This window comes from Phalangium opilio, unplaced genomic scaffold, assembly GCF_054372755.1.
Source record: "Phalangium opilio isolate 3A_F unplaced genomic scaffold, DU_Popi_V2 ptg000041l_1, whole genome shotgun sequence".
Classification (NCBI taxonomy): Eukaryota; Metazoa; Arthropoda; class Arachnida; order Opiliones; family Phalangiidae; genus Phalangium; species Phalangium opilio.
This window is the reverse complement of record NW_028324165.1, coordinates 6579261-6596792: the sequence shown is the minus strand read 5'-3', so window position 1 is coordinate 6596792 and position 17532 is coordinate 6579261. Positions and strand designations below refer to the sequence as shown.

The 17532-nt window shown below is 36.1% G+C and overlaps 1 protein-coding gene and 5 non-coding genes across 14 annotated transcripts in view; 3 read left to right on the top strand and 3 right to left on the bottom strand.

Moving 5' to 3' along the window:
* Positions 1-17532, top strand: part of LOC149679606 (uncharacterized) — a 142138-nt gene that overhangs the window by 26643 nt on the left and 97963 nt on the right. The window lies entirely within an intron of this gene.
* Positions 588-778, bottom strand: LOC149679627 (U2 spliceosomal RNA). The gene has a single exon (XR_016365963.1). It is a non-coding gene; the product is annotated as a U2 spliceosomal RNA (small nuclear RNA).
* On the bottom strand, positions 1875-2064 carry LOC149679626 (U2 spliceosomal RNA). Its single transcript, XR_016365950.1, has one exon. It is a non-coding gene; the product is annotated as a U2 spliceosomal RNA (small nuclear RNA).
* LOC149679625 (U2 spliceosomal RNA) lies at positions 5888-6077 on the top strand. The gene has a single exon (XR_016365952.1). It is a non-coding gene; the product is annotated as a U2 spliceosomal RNA (small nuclear RNA).
* LOC149679624 (U2 spliceosomal RNA) lies at positions 13649-13838 on the bottom strand. The gene has a single exon (XR_016365976.1). It is a non-coding gene; the product is annotated as a U2 spliceosomal RNA (small nuclear RNA).
* Positions 16964-17153, top strand: LOC149679623 (U2 spliceosomal RNA). The gene has a single exon (XR_016365954.1). It is a non-coding gene; the product is annotated as a U2 spliceosomal RNA (small nuclear RNA).

The following is a 17532-nucleotide window of genomic DNA, read 5'->3' as shown; positions in this document are numbered from 1 at the left end:
GACTTTTCCTCCCCCCTTAATACTTGCACTAGGGGCTCCTTCACTGTTGCTTGCTTAACAAAATCAAATATGCCCAGCCTGATCCCCTATTTTTTTTATTTTATCCTAGGGTACAAAACCGGATTTGAATCTCATTGGCCAATTTTAGCCACGTGATCCCCTTTTGAGCTTAGGGTTTACTCTGGCTCCCTCCTTCAGCAGGAGCAGGGTCGCGAGAGTCAAAACGTTAGGGGGAAATAAGATTGACATTTTAAATTTCTCTATGAATGATGTCAGTCTTAGTTGGCAGTTTTTACTAAGCCTAACCCTAAATCGAAGCTTATAAAGTAGACTCTGGTTGCCTACGACCATGGACTTTGTGTTTTAAGGGGACAAGTAAGCCGTAGTTTTTTTTCAAGTCATGATAGCATAACTTCATAAGATATGTTCCATAAGTTTGTCCTTGGTTACTGAGAGTTTGTCATGAAGTGACGTAGGTGAAACGTTATAGATTCTAGTAAAGCGACGCCTGGTGAGGCGCAGTGGAAGGCTTAATACAGTTCTGTTATAAGGCTCAGATTGGAATAGTGTATTTATTTTAGATTTAATGATTGTGAGCCGATCCTGAATGTAGTGCAATATCAGGCCGACTCGTGGCGAAGTCGGGCAAGCCCGTTAAACTTCGCCCAGTTCTAAAAAATCGAGTTAATATCGAAGGGTCCCGATGGAACCCGATCAGATATTAAGCTGATCAGAACAGATACTACACATGATCTTAGCCAAAAGGCCGAGAAGCGATTCTAATTTCACGGTTAATTAAGCTTAAATATTTCATTAATTAACGCTAATTAATTAATTAATAAATTAATTGAGTAAACTATTTTACAATTTGAAATTTAAGAAATTTAAATTATTATTTTAACCTCGGGCTATTTTTTTTAATTTTTAATCGAAAAAGAAAAAGCGCATAAAATAATTTATTTATTCTTTGAAAATTGAAGCCATATCTTAATTAAATACGTCTTTGTTGACAAACATACCCACCAATGTTCCTTCCATCTTAAGACAGAAAGGTGGTCAACACACCAACCTCTATTATACCTACCCCCCCCCCCGAAATCCCCAATTTTGACAGTGTCTATTAATGACTAGTGACGTAATACAGATCTTAATATTTTACGCCATCCCCTAGCGACTATAACTTTAAACCATTAGTTCTGAAATTAAATTTAGAATGACCTTGATATACTATTATTATAATACACCTGTGCTGGTACTACATACCATATTTTTTGTAGTCCTTTAAAGCAATTCCGTTTTCCTGTCCCTTATGAAAGATATAATATCCGTGGATTTATTCGAAATACTCCACATTTATAAGGAATAAATATATTGAGTTGCGGAGTTTGATATCGTATAATACAGCAATTACCTTAAAATATTTGCATTTTCAGGTATTTTAGGTATTTTCGCAAATAAATGTTTTGTTGACATGTAACAGTTAAATGGACAAGCTATCTTGCTTACTTCAAATGAAAAACTGTACAGTATATCAGTCCTACCAAGAATGCATACAGCTAATAGGAATCATTGCGTACTATCCATTTTCACTCAACGTATTCAGGCTGATTTTGTGGGAAAAGCTATAGACTAATCATTATTAGTTGCACTTTGCGCGTGCGTAGGGCCACTCTCTGCTACCAACCAATGAAATCACAGTTAGAAAGATGTCAGAATTAAGAGTCTTGACGGATAGTAAGTTCTTAAGCCCGGCCCACAAAACCCGCATGTGGCCAGCTAATAGCCATGTTTTATTATATTATCAATTCACTCATTATCTTAGTTAACGGAGTTTTAATTAGCGTAATCGTGTTTAACTTTGGAATTAATTATTGAGGGTGTGAGCCGTTCCTGAATGTAGTGCAATATCAGGTCGACTCGTGGCGAAGTCGGGCAAGCCCGTTAAACTTCGCCCTATTCCAAAAATCGAGTTAATATCGAAGGGTCCCAATGGAACCCGATCAGATATTAAACTGATCAGAACAGATACTACACATGATCTTAGCCAAAAGGCCGAGAAACGATACTAATTACACGGTTAATTAAGCTTAAATATTTCAATAATTAACTCTAATTAATTAGCGCAATAGGAGAATGATACCGGTTTGGGACCAGTCCAAAAATATACATGTATGTATAAAAACCACAATGAACAGAATGAACCTTGCCTTTTTAAAGCAAAACGTTCTAAATCTTGATTAAGCAAGCAAATTAAACCTTTAGCTCTGAAATTGTTGTCCTTTGAACTTTTTCATTTTAACCCCTTACACTTTAACCTCTACGATAGACACCTTACGAAACATTGACGTGCATATCGTGCTTATGACATTGTACATGCATGTGCCAAGTGGAATCCAAACACAACGTAGCTATATAACTATTTTTGAAACACCCGATATTCCACTCACTGACAACTTCGAATGTCTTTACCAGGGAATCCTATAGGTCGGTCTCCGGGTCTCCTGCCTTAGTGGAAATGATGTTTTAATGCAAAAAAAAAAAAAAAAAAAAACTCAGGAAACGTTGAAACGTTTGCGTTTCCGGGCGCCTACGAATCAAAAATGAGATTTACTTTCTTCACTAACCCCCTCAGACCCCTTCCAACATTTGCCTTTAAAGGACATACCTCGTGAAAATAAAGTTAACACTAGGTGTGTGATGTAGTAATTTTCCGTCAATATTTCATTGAAAACTGGCACTTCGCTAATTACCGCCGAAAATAGCCGGTACCTCACTAAATACATCTTAAAATAACAAGAAATTCAGTAAATACCGCCGAAAATAACCGGTACTTCACTAAATACCGCTGAAAATAGCCGGTGCTCCATTAAATACCGCTGGAAATAACCGGTAATTCACTAAAATTATCTGAAAATAACCAGTACTTCAGTAAAAACCGCTGAAAATAACCGGTACTTCACTAAATACCGCTGGAAATATCCGGCAATCCACTAAATTCCGCTGAAAATAACCAGTACTTCAGTAAAAACCGCTGAAAATAACCGGTACTTCGCTAAATATGGCTAACAATAACCGGAACTTCACTAAATACCGCTGGAAATATCCTGTAATCCACTAAATACCGCTGGAAATAACCGGTAATTCACTAAATTTATCAGAGAGTAACCAGTAATTTATTAACTAACACGCCCTCCTCACCTCCAACCACACCTAGCTAATACGGAAATTTTATTTACGTGACTTGTTTTATTCGTTTTCTTTTCCTTATAATTAAATCCCCCTGGTCAGAATTTTATAAAATTTTACGTGCGTGTGCTTATAAGCACACGCACGTAAGCTTATAAGCTTATAGATTCGAAAAATATAATAATTAGCCTTTCAAATATGTTTACTTTAATAAAAATGTGGATTTACAATTTCATATCATATTTTACCACGAAAGTGGTATTATGTTACACTTTCAACTTTCAAGTCTCTACTTTCAAAATATAATTGAACCGAAGTTTCTATTTTTAAAATACATTGAAAAATCACGAAAACTCAGTTTCGATGTATCAATAATTTTGTCTTGTCGAGCTTGTTCGCCCGTTTGATGACATCACTATGACGTGAGGAAAAATTAGCACGGAAATCCTATACGCGTCTCGAGCTTCTTGCCAGTCTAAACTCTGTGTCTGATAGCGGAGAGCATGGATAAAGAATGCGCGTGAGGAAATTTGTTTTCACTCTACAGGATAGGCAACTCCCTACCTCGAACGACAGCTTATTCTGTATATACTCTGTTACAACATCTGTTGTCAGCACGCGCAAAGCTAGGAGTTGCCTATCCTATAGCGTGAAAACTAATTTCCTTACGCGCATTCTTTATCCATGGCGGAGAGAGTGGCACCATCTCACGTGAAAAAATATCCGTGACGTCGGAGTACGGGAAACGTTTTAGCCTTTCATAAAAAGTGGATTTCAAATAATTTCATATGAAGCATTTTCAAATGCATATTGCCAAATAACCAGAAATCGGAGAATTAAAAGCTTGATATTTTTGAATTCACAGAAATTAATTCTATCTTTTGTTATATAAATCAGAGGTTTTTCAAACGGCGCTTCTCATTCCCTTTAATAACAATGTGGATTTTTCAGTTTTCACGAGACTTTTTCTTTTAAAGATATCTACAATCTTTTTCTCTCAGTAAACCCAAAATACCCTCAAAGTCCCGTTTTTCTCCCCTTAACTTTTGTCGATTTTGTAAATCGAAGTTGAACGTTTTCTTTATATACCAACGTATAACTCGCGATGGGGATTTCTTGGATTTAGTTTTATATAACAATGGTTGTTTTTTTGTCTCAAACTTTGAATATTGCCTAAGGCCATTTAATATATTTAACTATCGAAAAGTTTTAAATCGGTTTTGTTTTGCATTTTTTTTCTTTCAATCTAAGATTTTCCACTTCCAGTCTCGACGGGATTTTTGTCTTGTTTGTCTTAAAGATGATGAAAGCTTCCTTGAAATTATCAAGAAGTGATATCTAGTTTACTAGGGAGAAGGTATAAATTCGCCCCCATATTTGTAGCTTTATCTCCAGTCCAAACGTTAATCCCCGCTTCTAAATTACAACCAGCATCTCATTGGTTCTTGAAAACTCACGTCAGCGCGACGCGAATGACGAAAATTACTGTCATATTTTCCGACTGAGGAGAGGCGTAATAGCCCGGCCTTCTTTTACGTCCCCCCTTGTATTTTGAAAGGGGGACTGGGACTATGGCGCGCTAATACTTAGGCATCTTATGCCTTCTCCCTAATAAACTAGATATCGCTTCTTGAAATTATCTAGAGATTTCTAACTTATGAGATGAAAATTGCTGCAGGAAAAATGTAATTCTAATTTGATAGACATTTTTAAAAAGATGGGGGAATAAGGTGGAGGGGGGTAAATATCGTCTGCTTTATTTGGGGTTAAAGGGATAATGAAGTAGAAGTACCAGTTATTGTAAATTAATGTCATTTTCCATTGGTAGCCATTTTCTATGGAGTAATTTTCTAGGATTGAGAATAAAAGTATCTTTTAAATTGCATTAAACCAGAAGTAAGATGAGACTAGAAGTAAAGAGCTCTAGCATTGGTAGTAGATCCTGGCACAACAAATTTGAGGATTTTATACCGCTTCCACCGCACCTACAGTAGTGAGTAAAAAACTGGTCGAGTTCCAAAAACATTTCCTACCCCCTTCCCCTCAACTCAAAGGCGCGGAACACGGACGCGGGTGCTTGAATCTAGCTACCGCCACGAGCCTCTCACGTTTTGGAGGGAAAATTCAGAAACCGCTACCAGAGGGCCAACCGTTTGTGTGTTATCAAGAATATTCACTTTCGCCAAGTGAAGAATTTGGTTAGCTCAGCACTTCTAGTCTCATCTTACTTTTGATTAAACGTATCTGTGTCTAATTTGATATAGAGTAATATCTTTCCCATACATGGCAACGTCATGTGATATCCCCACTTCCGGGATACACAAACTGTGTATCCTCCAACGTCGGGGATACACAGTTAACTCCCTCTCTCTACCGAAATTACTCTATTGCTCCATGATTGCAGATTGCTAGCAGTCAATGGAAAAATGTATAATGGTGTTAATCTATGCGTAAAAATATTAATATAAGTCGACCAAAACTTCTCGTTATGATATAATCAATTATCAAAATTTTTAATTTATTTATTTATTCATTACTTTATACGCTCTTTCGATTAAAACTTAAAATAATTTAGCCCTTCAAGTTAAAATAATGATTTAAATTTAATAAATTTCAAATTCTTAAATAATTTTCTAAAATTTACTTAATTAATTAGCGTAAATTAGTGAATTTTTTAAGCTTAATTAACCGTGTAATTAGTATCGCTTCTCGGCCTTTTGGCTAAGATCATGTGTAGTATCTGTTCTGATCAGCTTAATATCTGATCGGGTTCCATTGGGACCCTTCGATATTAACTCGATTTTTGGAACTGGGCGAAGTTGAACGGGCTTGCCCGACTTCGCCACGAGTCGACCTGATATTGCACTACATTCAGGAACGGCTCACACCCTCAATTATTAATTCAAAAATTAATACACTATTAAAATCTGAGCCATATTACATCTCGTTATAAAACGCGGGTGGACGACAACCTTGTTGGCTTAAGATGGATATGTGGGTGGTCAAAGATAATGGATTAGGTTTCTTCGCTAAGCACTGGGGAGTATCCCTATTGGTCGCGAAGAATTCATCCAATAGGGGCTATCCCCAGTGCTTGGAAGGGAAGCCTAACTCTTAGTAGTGTTCATTACGGAAACCATCAGTAAGATAAGGGGACTAGAAGTACCGAGCTAACCAAATTCTTCACTCGGCGAAAGTGAATATTCTTGATAAGACACCAACGGTTGGCCCTCTGGTAGCGGTTACTGAATTTTCCCTCCAAAACGTGAGACGCTCGTGGCGGTAGACGGCCGAACTAGATTCAAGCACCCGCGTCCGTGTTCCGCGGCTTTAGGTTCAGGGGAAGGGGCTTGGAAATGTTTTTGGAACTCGACCAATTTTTTTCTCTCTAGTGTAGGCGCGATGGAAGCGGCATAAAATCCTCAAATTTGTTCACTAGTGCCAGGATCTACTACCAATGCTAGAGCTCTTTACTTCTAGTCCCCTTGTCTTACTTCTGCGGAAACTTAATACACTCGTATCATCTCTATATAAATCAAAGTCCTGACTGACTGACAGACTGACTGATAATCAACGCCCAGACCAAACCGCTTGCCCTAGAAGGCTGAAAATTTGCAGGAACGTTACTCATAAGTAGTAGGCGCGTACTAAGAAAGATTTTTCCAATCCGCCGCCATGTTAAAAAATGGCGCCCAGAAATGTAAAAAAATCTTCTCTATGCAACTGAGTCCGCGCGTTTCAAACGATTTCACAAATATTTAGTAGACTGGTTTCCTTTAACCTATAGACGGGCTGAATGGTCTTTTTGGTTCGATTTGTTGCCATCTTTTTAAATGGCGGCCAGAAATTTAAAAAACCCTTCTTTATGGAATAATGTCCGCGTGAAAAGTAATAAAAAAATGTACCGACGGGCTGACGGGCAACGCCGAGTGCCTTCGCTGCTCCTAGGGTGCTACAAAAATATTAGTCATCAGTAAAATCTACCCATTCTTTATATCATTTTGATGGAAGTTCTTATTACACGCGAGCGACGCCGCGGGTAACAGCTAGTCTTTAATATTGTAGATAGAAACATGGTTCCAATTAATATTTTCATTATTTTATACGTTCTTTCGATTAAAAAATAAAAATAATTCAAACCCGGAGTATCCCTTTAATGATTGCGATGCATTATTATTCTATCGACCTATCGACAAGTTTATTGATTGTTAGGGAAAATTTCCATTGAAACGTGAATGGGTAAATAAAATGGCAACAAACATTTTAGTGAATCGATGTGATATAATTTCTAAAAGCAAAGAGTTATAAAACATCAGGAGGGGAAATGTTTCAGCGAAAGCCGAAATTAAGCTTTTTAGATTTTTGAAAGACGATGCACTTGTTTGTATTGGAATAAAAGGGATCATATGACGAAGTTAAAGTGGGATCAAAGTCAAGACTCAAATCTTCAAAAAAAGAGAACTTTCCTTTTAACACTAAAACCCGATTCTTAGTGAGTGGGGTTTTCGTTACTTTTAGAGCGTAATGTTGCTTAAGAGTGGCTAAAAGAATAGATTCGAATTTCTTTTTGTAATGTGACGTTATAATCGTAAAGAACCTTCATGGATAAGTCATGGATTTGAAGAATTTCTAAAAAATTAAAGGTCAGGGATTTGAAGAATATTTTTAGAAAAGGTCAGGGATTTGAAGAATTTTTTTAGAAAAGGTCAGGGATTTGAAGAATTTTATTAGAAAAGGTCAGGGATTTCAATTGAAGAATTTCTTTGAAAAGGTCAGGGATTTGAAGAATAGATTCTTAGATAAGGTCAGGGATTTGAAGAATAGATTCTCAGAAAAGGTCAGGGATTTGAAGAACAGATTCTTAGAGAAGGTCAGGGATTTGAAGAATAAATTCTTAGAAAAGGTCAGGGATTTGAAGAGTAGATTCTTAGAAAAGGTCAGGGATTTGAAGAATAAATTCTTAGAAAAGGTCAGGGATTTGAAGAATAGATTCTTAGAAAAGGTCAGGGATTTGGAGAATAGATTCTAAGAAAAGGTCAGGGATTTGAAGAACAGATTCTTAGAAAAGGTCAGGGATTTGAAGATTAGATTCTTAGAAAAGGTCAGGGATATGAAGAATAGATTCTTAGAAAAGGTCAGGGATAGGAAACATTTCTTTGAGAAAGTGTACTATTAAATGGGTAGAAGTGAGCGTCCGCTATTTTCTCCGAATGTACTATTACTATTTCCTTGTTTTATTAGCCGATCAATGTTTGGGAGCCCGTATCTCCCCGTAACTAAATGTTGTAGACGATTCCCCATGCTCTTTGACCCTATCCACTACTCAGTTTAACCCCAAGAACAGCACCATTTAATTTATGGCAGACTTATCATAAACACCAGCCTGGCCGGGCCTGCAGACCCCTTTTCAAATGAATTGATTTTAGGAAAGCGACCGTTCATTCATCCCCAGTGGACCGATATTTTCCACGTATTTAGATTAATTTCTACTCCAGGGCTATTTAAAATATCTTTGGGTTTATGAAGCGCTCGTCTTAAAACAACATACTACCGTCGTCGTAATCCCCTCGAGAAATTCGAAGCTTCGCACACCTCGTAACTCAAGATTGCCTCGCTCAAATATTCCCTCAAAATGTTCCGTAACATATCATTGGCCTTTTGCATTATAAAGATAAAGACCAAAACAAGCACAGCTAAAATTGACTCTCGGTTTTCAAACAGTTTTAATTTTCAATTTCTCTATAGCGTGGGATTACGGTAATACAAGTGGAAATGCAATCTAAATTTTCATTCTTATAAATTCGACTAGCTGTTACCCGCGTCGTCGCTCGCGTGTAATTAGAACTTAATGATATAAAGAATGGGTAGATTTTACTGATGACTAATATTTTTGTAGCACCCTAGGAGCGAAGGCACTCGGCCTTGCCCGTCGGGACATTTTTTATTACTTTTCTTCCATAAAGAAGGGTTTTTAAATTTCTGGCCGCCATTTAAAAAGATGGCAACAAATGGAACTCAAAAGACCATTCAGCCCGTCTATAGGTTAAAGGAAACCAGTCTACTAAATATTTGTGAAATCGGTTGAAACGCGCGGGCTTTGTTGCATAGAGAAGATTTTTAACATTTCTGGGCGCCATTTATTAAGATGGCGGCGGATTGGAAAAATCATTCTTAGTACGTGCCTACTACTTATGAGTAACGTTCCTGCAAATTTTCAGCCTTTTAGGGCAAGCGGTTTGGGCTGGGCCTTGATTATCAGTCAGTCAGTATTCTTAATTAGCACGTGAATACTGTAATTGAGAGTCCTTATTCTAATTTAGAGTACAAAACTCCTTCAATGTAAAATGATACACCTGGAAATTAATCAGAAATTACTGTATAAAACCTAGAAATATCAGGAAAACCCTTTTTAGAAATTTGGTATGGATTAAAAGTGTTTATATGCATTTGTGTAAAATGTACCAAATAATCACACCTAAGTTTCTTCTTTACCTACATTTTTTTCTCGTCACTTGTCGGTTCTCTAAGTACCCCTTTCGACGAACTGTTGAATCTAATCACTATCCTATGAAAAACATTAACATGTACAAAAATGGGCCAAGCCTCGCTTCGTGCCCTCTCCGCCGTAAAACGTTCTGAGATCCCATGTAGAGCCAAGTCTGCCTTTTGTTCTCATTCAATCGCCAATTGAACAATTATGTTATAAATTAAGTCCTTTTCCTAATTAATAACCAATATTCTTTGACTCTATCATTATTATACATCTTTGTTCGGATCAAAAATATCGTGACTTGGCAATCGCAGATAAGTAATATTAAAAGGAAGTCGAGGGGATATTCACTAAATCGTTGCCGATTTTAAAATAATCGAGGGGATATTCACTAAATCGTTTATGGTCGAGGGGATATGTACAAGTTTATAAGGTGAGTTATGCATAACCCTATTTACAAGTTTATAAGGCGAGTTTTGCATAACCTTATGTACACCTGCGCTTGCCAAGTCACGATATTTTTGATCCGAACAAAGATGTATAATAATGATAGAGTCAAAGAATATTGGTTATTAATTAGGAAAAGGACTTAATTTATAACATAATTGTTCAATTGGCGATTGAATGAGAACAAAAGGCAGACTTGGCTCTACATGGGATCTCAGAACGTTTTACGGCGGAGAGGGCACGAAGCGAGGCTTGGCCCATTTTTGTACATGTTAATGTTTTTCATAGGATCTCACTTCTTTTTGTAGACCCTCTCGTTATACTTCGGTAGTTATATTAAAACAAGACCCTCTCGTGGTACATCGTTTGCCAATATAATCGCTAAAGTTTGTCCATATTTACGTTGAATTACCCCTTTCGACCCGCAGAGAATATGCAATAAAGATTGTACGCGATATCCTAATAAAAGAATGTAGCATCAGTTACGACACATTTCTTTTAAACTACTACTCCTATTAGCTGTAATATATATTTAACTTTCGGTTAACTTTAAACCATTACGTCCTTTCATCTAGAACACACAATATTTCTGTTGAAAAGACGGCAGCGCCATCTAGTTTTAAAATAAAGAACTAAAGAACAATTTTATAAAAATTTCGGGATGTTTTAATTTTTCTGTGCTTTATAAAATAAATGGAAACTAAATCCTGAATTTTAAGTTTCTATCTCCTCTAGAAGTACCTTAGAATTTTGATGATCGGTGAGTGAGTGAGTGAGTGACAAAATAAGGTAAATTTCACCTGCGATATTTCGAAAAGTATATAGGGTAGGAACTTGAAATTTGGAAACTATAGCTACGATTGACAGTCCTCACGGCAAGCAAAATTTCAGACTTTTACCTGTACCCATCACGAAGTTACAGTGGGCTTAAAAGTGCCACGAGTTGCTTCGAGAAAAGAATGTCAGTGCTCGACTTGGCTGGGAGCACTGCCGTGCTCCCAGATGTAAGAAAAATAAATTGCGATAGGTGAATAATAGACTTCCGTTTCGTCTCCCGTTAAAACATAAGTTCATAAGATATGTTCCATCCATAAGTTTGTCACTGGTAACTTACAAACTGGAGCTTTTAATTTTGAAATGAGGGAGGTAGGTCATAGATTCGAGGTAAAGCGACAAACGCCTGGTTTTGGCGCTGTCAAATAGGAGCTAGATGGAAGTCCTGCAAAATTAACCACCGAGTGTAGACAATCAGTTCTCGCTTGTGGTTCTCGAACTAGTTATCTCGAGCTGTAAGTCTCTCCGTAAGCATTACGAATAGTATAGGTAGTGTCATACTTATCGCGTAACGTATTTTATAAACTTATGGTAGAAGGTAATCAATGAAAAGTTGAATATAATCCACGTTCAAAAACAGACGAGTGACGTCACGTATCACGTGACAGCTCCACCCTCGAAAGAGCCAGCGAGCGAGAGAAAGTGAGAGGGGCTTTACCCAAATTGTCCATTTCTCTAATTAAGCTAATTATTTTTTCTATACCCATATACGTTACGTTTCTTGCACCCGTTCTCTCTCTCTCTCTCTCTCTCTCTCTCTCTCTCTCTCTCTCTCTCTCTCTCTCTCTCTCTCTCTCTCTTTCTCTCTGCCCCCCCCCCCCCTAGTTCCGCCAGCGACGGAACCCTCGTATTAATTTGCAATGTCACTTGACTATAGACACTTAAGTTTTTAAAGATCAGCTCTCGGTTTAAATACAGTGGCAACTGAAAGTGAAATTAATGTTTAGGCGCGGTCAAACTAAATGAGGATTTTCAGTTAGGGGGTTATGGAAACTTGAACTGAGCGTTATACGAATTTTACGAATTCGTTAGGCTTAGCGACTCCAAATTGATTAGATTAAACCAAAGACGAATGAAAATAAGCAGAAAGTGAATGTTTTACTTTGGGTTTTAACTTTTTAAGGACATTTTATTTTTGAATGTGCTGTAAAAATAGTGAATGCTTGAGATATAAATATGGTGTTTCTGATTAGTTTGGTATAAATTAAGGGGGATGTTCTTTTGGGAAATCGATTTTGAGTCGAAAACGTTCTATACTTATATCGCCATTTTGCCACAAGGGCCACTGCCGTTTTCGAGTTAAGATTGGTCAAAGTATTTTACGGATGACCCCTTAAATTTGATTAGGAAACTGATAAATTAAGACAATGATTTCTAATTTAATTAAGGGGTCATCCCTAAAACACTACATCAAATCATAACTCGAAAACAGTGTCCCTTGTGTCAAACAAAATGGATGTCATAGAAGTTAAGACATTTTCGACTCAAAATCGATTCCCAAAGAACATCCCCCTTCATTTATGCCACCAGACTTATATCAGAAACACCCTGCATATCAAAAGAACTTTTATCAATTGAAGTTAAATTCTACGAATTTTTATTAGTAGCAGCTACTTTATTTGGTGGTATAAATAATTCTGATTGATAAAAGTTTACATTTATCATCAAGGAGATGAATGAATGAATGTAGCTATTTAAATATATAACATATTTAAAGAGAAAGACGGCGAAGTCTAAAGTTGTTATATTTTGCATTTTATAAACTTTCTACGATCAAACGAATTAGGTGGGGTATTGTGTACACAAAGTTAAAAGAATGTAGTATATAGTCAAACGCCATATTAATTTAATTCAATCTTTAAATAAATTATATGAGTATACAGGGTTTTTCTGATAAGTCTGCCTTCCATAAATTAAGGGGAATGTTCTTTGGGAAATCGAATTTGAGTCGAAAATGTTATAACTTCTATCGCAATTTTGCCACAAGGGACACTGTTTACGAGTTATGATTTGATTGTTTTAGGGATGACCCCTTAATTGAACTAGAAATCATTGTCTAAATCAGTTTATTAATTAAATTTAAAGGATCATATGTTAAATATCAATATCTATCCAAAATGATGCTTATTAGCTTCATGTTTTACATTAATTTACCAACAATTCATTTACTATCTTAGCTTTCATAGTAATAATTAGTGAACTTTGGAGTTCGGCAGAGTAAACATTTTTACAGGCGCTAATTGAAAATATATGGGATTTCAAAACCCTGCTAGATGGCTCTCCCGTGTAGGCCCAAAATAACGATAGCAGCGAAATAATTTTAATTTTAAATAATTAACGCTTACTAATTAGATAAATAATTATTTTTTCATTACATATTTCTATTGTCTTGGATTACATAGATATCGATAATAATTTATGTAGTACTACTAGTAACAAAATCCGCTCATGTATTCGATCGACCCATTGTTTTCATGTTAATTTGTCTGCATATACAGTGATTATTGAAGAGTATCCATTCACCTTGCCTGTTAAACTAATTTGTCTTTGGTTTAACGCATCATCAGGTCACGTGAATAACAGTTTAACAAATATCAATAGTTAATTAATCGGGTTTTGGTGATCCCCGTTAAGAAGCACAGAATGACTAGTTATTTAGTGAAGTAGATTTAATTTTAGAAATAATTATTGAGGGTGTGAGCCGATCCTGAATGTAGTGCAATATCAGGTCAACTCGTGGCGAAGTCGGGCAAGCCCGTTCAACTTCGCCCAGTTCCAAAAATCGAGTTAATATAGAAGGGTCCCAATGGAACCCGATCAGATATTAAGCTGATCAGAACAGATACTACACTTGATCTTAGCCAAAAGGCCGAGAAGCGATACTATTTACACGGCTAATTAAAATTAAATATTTCATTAATTATAGCTTGTTAATTAAATAAATACGGGAGTTAATTAAGAAAAATTATACATGTAGATTATCTCGAATCTAATATTACATTAGACGTATAAGTTTAAATATTTTTAATGAATATTAATTAACGGAAATTAATTAATGTAAGGACAATTACAGAAATATTTAATTGATTTAAACTATAATTAATGACGTACACACATTCATTCCTAGCTTTACTACAAATGTTAGACAGATGATTAAGTTTAAATACTTCATAATTAACCGTTTTAATTAATAAATGCAAAATTACAGAATTATTAATATTTTACGCTAATTAATTAGGTAAATTAAGAATTAAACATTAATTTCTGGTTTTACTACAGATATTAGACGGATGATTAAGTTTAAATAATTCATAATTAACCGTTTTAACTAATTAATAAATGCAAAATTACAGAATTATTAATTTTTTAACGTTAATTAATTACGGAAATTAAGAATACAACAATAATCTTTGGCTTTACTACAAATAAAGGCGGAGATTAAAACGGGTCAAAGAAAATGACTTTTAATAAACATTTGGCAAAAACCTGATAAAGTCAGGGGATTTTGAAATAAATGGAAAATGTTTTGGGGCGACCCTGACACTTAAAAATCCTCTATCTTTTTTAATGGGAAAAACGGGGAATTTTATCATCCGAGTTGAATACGAACTTTTAATATCTCTTCAAAGAAAACGCGTAATTCAGCTCCGGCGTCGTCTTTTCTTGTACAGCTACTTCTACGCCAGATAATAATGTTCGCTAAGAGAACCAACTAGGCCTATATGTGGCAGAAATTCAATTTTCAAAGGCAAACTCAATAAAACTCTATACACGTATATAGCCTTAGAAAAAATCTGTTAGAACCCAGAAAAATAGATAAAACAAAGGGAAAATTTCATTCTTTCCTCTAAGAAATACATGGAGAAAGATGAAAAAAAGAATAAACTTGTTCAGGGTTTCTTGAACAATTGGTTAAGTAACTAACTTCCTATTGTATTTGGGGTTTTCCTATATACAGTGAAGGTAATTATTCAGGGTAATCCAAAAAGGGTGTTAGGACCGAAGTACAAGGGTTCTATGGGCAATTGTGCCACCCATTTTTTGTAACCCTCTTCGTTACAGCCATCATTCACAATACGACGCTACTGTTAGCAGACTTTCTTTAGTGTTGTAGGTTTTGAAATTTAAAAATATCCTTAAGACTAGTGACAGTCTCATCCCAGCTGAAATAACCCTGAAAATTAGTCTCATCCCATGTGAAATAACCTTGAAAACTAGTTTTATCCCACGTGAAATAACCTTGAAAACTAGTTTTATCCCACGTGAAATAACCCTGAAAACTAGTCTCACCCCGCACGGTAAAACCTAAAAACCACTCTGATCCCACGTGAAATAACCCTGATGACTAGTCTCATCCCACGTGAAATATCCCTGAAAACTAGTCTCATTTAACGTGAGAAAAAACCCTGAAAATTAGTCTTATCCCCCGTAGGAAATAACCCTGAAAACAAGTCTCATCCCACGTGAAATAGCGCTGAAAATTACTCATATCTCACTTGGGAAATAGCCATTAAAAATAGTCTCATCCCACGTGTAATAACCCTTAAAAATAGTCTCATGCCACGTGTAATAACCCTTAAAATAGTCTCATCCCAGGTGAAATATCCCTGAAAACCAGCGTTATTGAAACTAACCATGCAGTTTGGTTAATCAAATTGGGAAATTAACGAATTGTGACTGTGTAGAACATAATTAACGAACAAGCAAAAAACTTCTTTCTCAATTATGTTTATGATTTTGTAACGAATTGTGACTGTGCATAAAGAACAAACATGCATACAAACAAATAAACAAAACACTTTCTCAAATATATATAAGATTAACCATGTTCCAAGTATTAAAAGTTCTCTAACCATTTAAGTTTAGTAACAATGGTTACGAGAAACATTCCATTATCTCAAACCCAAAATGCCTTAACCCTAACGTGAGAAAAGGCACCAAGTTACAATGTTTTTAGCGTCTAAAACCCAACGATTTACGATCATTGAGTTTAGTACCTAGATACTGTCCAGTAACTTTGGTACAAAAAGGCTAGCGAAATAGCCATGCCCCAAAAAAAATGTTACAGTGACTTAACCTGTCAGTGTTGTATTTTTTTTCCTTTTTCGGGGAGCCAAGAGGGCCTAACTGGCAGCACTTTATGGATGAGTTTGGAGGGATAGTTCATATCGGAAGTAAAGTGCAATGTTATGGAAGGTTAACCGTGGTTGCTAAGCCTTTGCGGTTGTAGAAACCATGTCTGACACCGTCTTTAAATCCCGATCGGAAACAAGTTCGATCAAGCTAACGCTAATAGCCGACCTTAGCGGCTTACTTTGTACCTGATGGCCCATGACGTAGACTAATCCTACCCATAATCCCAATGGTGAGGTATTTCTTCTTCCTTGGGTCCTTCTTCGACATCACGGTAGGGTTAAATGAGCTCTAAATGTTACGTTGCCATGGTTCATACAAACCTGGAAAACAGGGAAACTCAGGGAAATAAATAGTTGACATTACATACAGGGAAAGTTCGAATTTTTTGGAAAATTCTTGGAAATCAGGGAAATTTGTGGTGCTTTGAAAGAGTTTCTTCAACTACTAAAAACTACTCCCGTTGTTATTACTTCATATATGGGTGAAAGCTCAGAGAAAAACATATAAAATTTTGAATTTTTAGTAAAATTCTGGGAAATCAGGGAAAGTTTTGAGGTTTGAGTAAGTTTGCTTTGAAGGGGTTGCTTCATCTATAACAAAACCACTCCCGTTGTTAACATGGGGAAAAACCAGGAAGAATAAGGGAAATGTGGGGGGGGGGGGGAAAAACTATTGGAAAACTCAGGGAAATCGGTTTTCCAAAAGTTATATGAACCCTGGTTGCGAGACAATGACGCATTATTTTCTTGAATTTGTGGAAACGTAAATTTGACTTGTTTTCTGTTGTTTTACATTATAGGGTTAATTATTTAGTCAATTAATTAGCGTTAATTAATTAAAAATTTAATCTTAATTAACGGTGTAATTAGTATCGCTTCTCGGCCTTTTGGCTAAGATCATGTGTAGTATCTGTTCTGATCAGCTTAATATCTGATCGGGTTCCATTGGGACCCTTCGATATTAACTCGATTTTTGTAACTGGGCGAAGTTTAACGGGCTTGCCCGACTTCGCCACGAGTCGACCTGATATTGCACTACATTCAGGATTGGCTCACACCCTCAATAATTAATTAAATAATTAAACCTACATCACTAAATATTAGGCATTCTAAGCTTCCTAACGGGGATCACCAAAACCCGATTAATTCACCGTGGTTGTTTATTATTCACGTGAGCTGATGACGCGTTAAACCAAGAACTAATTAGTTTAACAGGAAAGGTGAGCGTAACAAATGTTGTAATCAAGCAACAGAAACCGGCATACTTGTATTTGCTATGTTAATTACTTGCATTTCATGTCAAACTATATTGCCAAAATTCATCTCTATAAATTCAATTTAATTATGTTACCAAGGATAGATTTAATTTTAGAAGTAGGAATGGAGAACGGTTAGTATTTACTTCAGTCCGACTCATAGCCCAGTAAAGAGCCCCTCCCT